Source organism: Mercenaria mercenaria, chromosome 1 (genome assembly GCF_021730395.1).
Source record: "Mercenaria mercenaria strain notata chromosome 1, MADL_Memer_1, whole genome shotgun sequence".
In the NCBI taxonomy this organism is placed as follows: domain Eukaryota; kingdom Metazoa; phylum Mollusca; class Bivalvia; order Venerida; family Veneridae; genus Mercenaria; species Mercenaria mercenaria.
Window position 1 is genome coordinate 108,558,382 of NC_069361.1, and position 5,302 is coordinate 108,563,683.

Genomic DNA, 5,302 nt, shown 5'->3' on the forward strand with positions numbered 1-5,302 from the left:
GGCATAAATAATGTAATGCTATTTTTCCGGCTTACTGAATCATTGGAAGGGAAATAATCCATATAGGCATAACAGCATAATCTGTTTCCGTAGTATAGTCGAAAAGTAGATCCTAATATTTTCATGTTTAGCGCATTTGCGCGTAAGTCTGGGATAAACCGGATAATATTTTACTCGTAGAATATACTTTTTACATCAAATACGATTTCATTTGTGCTGATATTCATAATATCTTCGAGATGTTTACATAAAAACGAAAGTAAGATGTTTACAGTGCGGAAATGCGGCAGTATGAGGATACCTGACTAAAATGGACTATACTTTAACATTTTAAGCAAATGCATGGATGTCTTGTGAAACAAAGATCTGTGACTGAGGTCATTATTATACAAATATGGACCCGAAGTAACTGAATTTTATATGATAGGCAATAAACAGTAACTCTGTCCTTTAAAAGATCATAGATAAGGCTAGATTTCTCGGAAGCACGGAACACGCAACACAAACACAGCATCACAGCTAACCATTTATAATAATCTTCTTCCTGGTACAAATATTATGACTTTCATTGAACTTTTGCACATAAAGGACTATAGATTTTTGTTCATACATTCCTTGGAAACGAAAGATGCAATAATAACATTTTTTGTACAGGACCACATTCTAGTTTTCGTTTTTAAGCTGAAAGGACTTTTACAACATTTTTAGGGGGAAAAAGTTGTGTAAAGTTGGCTATGAGATCGACAATCGTAGATCGACATGCAATTTTCAGAATTGTTTAGCTCGTATATCGAGTTTCAAAAGTAGAATCGGGACTGCAATCGTAGATCGACATTCGAAAGAGTTCAGCTTGTATACGTTCACACCGCAGATCAACATTCGAAAAGAACAGGTCGTACATCAACATTCAAAAACGTTCAGATCGCAGACCAGCATTCAAAACTGTTCAGGTCGTAGATCAACATTCAAAAACGTTCAGATCGCAGACCAGCATTCAAAACTGTTCAGGTCGTAGATCAACATTCAAAAACGTTCAGATCGCAGACCAGCATTCAAAACTGTTCAGGTCGTAGATCAACATTCAAAAACGTTCAGATCGCAGACCAGCATTCAAAACTGTTCAGGTCGTACATCAACTTTCAATATTGTTCAGGTCGTAGATAAACATTTGAAAATTTTCAGATTACAGCTCAACATTATAAAAGTTCAGAACGTAGATTAACATTATATTTTTCGAATTTATCAACATTCTATGAAGACCACTGTCTGCAATCGTTGATCAACAGTTGGTATTTTTAATAACAGATTTTGAATGCTGATCCATACTTCCAAGTACATATGTTCCCACACCGGGATTTTTTTTAATGATTTTGATCTCCGCATCAAAAATATCGAAACTATTTTTATTATCAAATTTTAAACTGAAACCATGATTATCGGATAGGAAATAATCTAACTAAGGAAACGAGCCTCACATAAATACTGTTTTAGCCAGTCAATAAATTTGAGCAGAAGTATAATACTTATGACGAAAATCCTACATTTTATCATACAGGATGTATCTGTAACAAAGCGATGCGCAAAACTGAATTCAACGCATGAACAGGACTGCAAATATTAACTGCATGATTCTCACGTTCAGTGCGTGACCATCACGGGTTAATAATTCTTATGACAAATCACATACGGCGTTTGTCTTTTCTTTTTTGTTTTCAGTTTTTTTCTTTTATTTTTTGTTGTTGTTATTGGTTTCTTTTTTAAGAGATCTAAACCAAAAGAAAAAAAATAGATATGGGCTAGAAAACAACATATTAGTTTATTCATAATTTATTTAAGGTCGATTGTGAAAGAAGTTCTACAACTTATATTAATCATGTGTTTCGTGCAGTTTTGCTTGAAATACATTGTATATAACATTTTCAGGTCGTTTTCATTAATCGACGCAATTATGAAGAGTAAATCAAACGCTTGTTTAAGTTAGTCGTCTGATTGGTTTAGGCAAACAGACACCAAATAAGAAAATGGCGCGAATAAATGGTAGCTGCATAATGGTGGATTCAAATAGTCCACAATTTGTTTAGCTCTGTTTATTTTATAGAAATAATGATCTGACAGAATTTGTCATGGAAACTAAGATCATACACCACCACTACAATTTGGGGTCTCATTTTAGCTGATTTTGCGGTTTGTGTGCTTGACTGAAAATATTTTTCTTACATCAAACATCACCCCCACTTTTCTTTTGATTTTTATTCATCACTGACAATATTCTTCCAGAAAATGTAAGTAACAAACATTTTAAATGGGTCCTCAGTGTGTGCTGCTGGCATTGGAAATATGTTAATTTGATTCATAGTAGTTGTTATAAGCTAAGTCCAGGAGAGTCCGGACGACAGACTCTGATGATATGTTTTAGTTACACATGCAGTGGCAGGAGAGACTATTAGTTACGTGCCGGGTTTTGGAACGTTAAAGGGTGGAATTTTAATAGAAACTCTGATAATTTTAATCTTAGATCCGAATGTGTTTTAGATAATAATTTTGACATTTTAGGCATAGCCGAATCTCATTTAATTCAAACTGATGTAATTCATTTAGATGGTTATAACTGGATTGGTTTTAAAACATATTCATAAAAATGCACGTAATGGCTCCGGTGGAGTTGGATTTTTTATCAAGAAATCTCTGTATGAAATATTTGACATTACTATAGCTGAAAATTCATTTGAGGGTATCTTGTGGCTGAAATTGTCGCATAAATATGATAATTTGAATATATTTACTTGTGTATGCTTTCTACCGCCACAAAACTCGTCACGTTATTTTGATGTAAATGGTTTTTTATTATAAATTGCTGACTGATGTTTATACTTTTCAACCTCAAGGTGAAATGTTCATATGTGGGGATTTAAATAGTCGAATAGGCGATCTGGATGATCACGTTGTTGGTATCGATACTTTATCTAGTAGAGATGTAAAAGATTTTACTGTGAATGCATATAGTGAACTTCTTATTGAGTTTTTAGTAAACTCTAATTTTTGTGTATTAAATGGTAGAAACGTTGTAAAAGGGGCATCTGTAGTGGATTATTGTTTGGTACAGTATAATAGTATACACTGTTTTTCAGACTTTTGCGTGAGTCTTACATCAGATGTTATTAATAAGTGTGGCAATATTAAAAGTCTTGCTCCGTCGTCCATACCTGATCATTCACTTTTATCTTGGAATATTGTGTGTAAAATGTCAGGTAATAATTAAGGAACTCAGACACAATAGATGTTTTCAAAAAGAAGTTGAAAACTCATTATTTTGGAAATTACTTTGCACTCTTTTAGAGACTGTGACTGAAATTTTTAAGAAATTGAAGTAACGTGAACTGGATGATTTTATTGTGTAAATACATTCGAATATGAACTATATTATAACAAATACAAAATACAATTGTTTGTAATAACGTCTGGACATGTCGCAATAACCCACTTATTCTTACTTAATAACAAACAGCTGTCTTACTGTATCTTAATATTCTAATATTTTATTAATCTTATCTGATGTCTGATCTTTTTTTAATGCTTACTAAATAGTTTATTCACAATGGTATTTATGCTAATTTATGTTATATGTCATTAAATATCTTAATTTTTGTCGTATTTTTATGTATTTGTAAAACGCCATTGAATATGTTTTGCGTAAAAATAGGCGTTTAATCAAATAAAACAGTTTCAGTTTTTTTTCAATTCTGAACATATTGAAGTTTCTCATGAAGTATATGATAAATTTGATATAAGTTATTTTAGTAATGATTTTATGTACAATGATGCTATATTGCTGGATGTTAATAATACTATTGATACTTTAGAACGTGGTATGCGAACGCAAAACGATGTAAATTCTGCTTTTGATAAATGGTGTGATATTGTTAAAAAATGCTATGTATAGTAATATTCCATACAAACGTATAAAAATTGGACATGTTAACTGTTCTAGAAAGCATCGTCCAGGTAAACCCTGGTGGACCACTCAGCTATTAGAGCTTTGGTCTAATTTGTCTGTAGCAGAAAAGCGCTGGCTTCATTGTAATAATAGAGCCGATAGAATTACTTTTAAAACACAATATGTTCAATTACGTAAAATGTTTGATGCTGAAGTTCAGAAAGCCAAGCGTCGTCATTGGTACACTATTCAGCAGGATATATTGGCTGAGTGTAATGTTGATAAAACAAGCTTTTGGAAAAGTATTGGTAAAATTGGTATTGCACATGCTAATAAGAAATCTGTACCTAATGAGGTTGTACTTGATAACGGCACTGTGTCATCTGATACTTTAGATATTTTAAATAAATTGAAAACAGAATTTAGTTCACTATTAAACAATCCAGTTTTAGTTAGTCCTGGGGAACACCACAATTTTGTAAATGTTGATGATGATAGTCTTGCTTTTAATAGTGATATTTCTGTTTTTGAAGTAAAAAAGGCTGTTGATGATGGTAAACACGGTAAAGCATGTGGTATTGATGGAATACCAACTGAAACATTGCAAAACGACACCGCAGTTTTATTTTTACATGCTCTGTTTAATGTTTGTTTTAAAAATGGTAGTATCCCTACTGCTAAGGGACAAAGTGTTATCAACCCAATACCTAAGTCAGCTAGTCTGGATCCTAGAAGTCCTTTGTCTTACAGGGGAATTACTCTGTCATGTTCAGTATATAAATTGTATTGTTACATCTTAAACAAACGACTTAGTAGTTGGGCTGAAAATAATAACGTTATTGTCGACAAGCAGAATGGATTTAGAAAGAATAGAAGTACAATCGATCATTTGTCAACTTTAACCAACATCATTGATACAAGGAAAAAACTTAAACAGTCTACATTTTCAGCTTTTATTGATTTTAAAAAGGCTTATGATTATATAAATAGAGATTTACTATGGAAGAAACTATTTGATATTGGTATTAAAGGTAAAATGTTATCTGCTGTACAATCATTGTATACTTCTGTATATTCATGTGTTAGAGTAAACTCTAAACATACCGACTGGTTCAATCTTAAGTCGGGATTACGTCAGGGTTGTATATTATCTCCCCTTTTATTTAACATGCATATAAACGATCTAGCAATTTATTTAAAGTCTTTAAATGTTGGTGTTGAGTATGGATCTGAGAAAATATGCTTACTATTGTATGCAGACGATATTGTTTTGTTAGCAAAAAATGAATCAGATTTACAACTTTTGATTAATGCACTTCATGATTGGTGCAACACCAATGATATGTATATAAATTGCAGTAAAAGTAA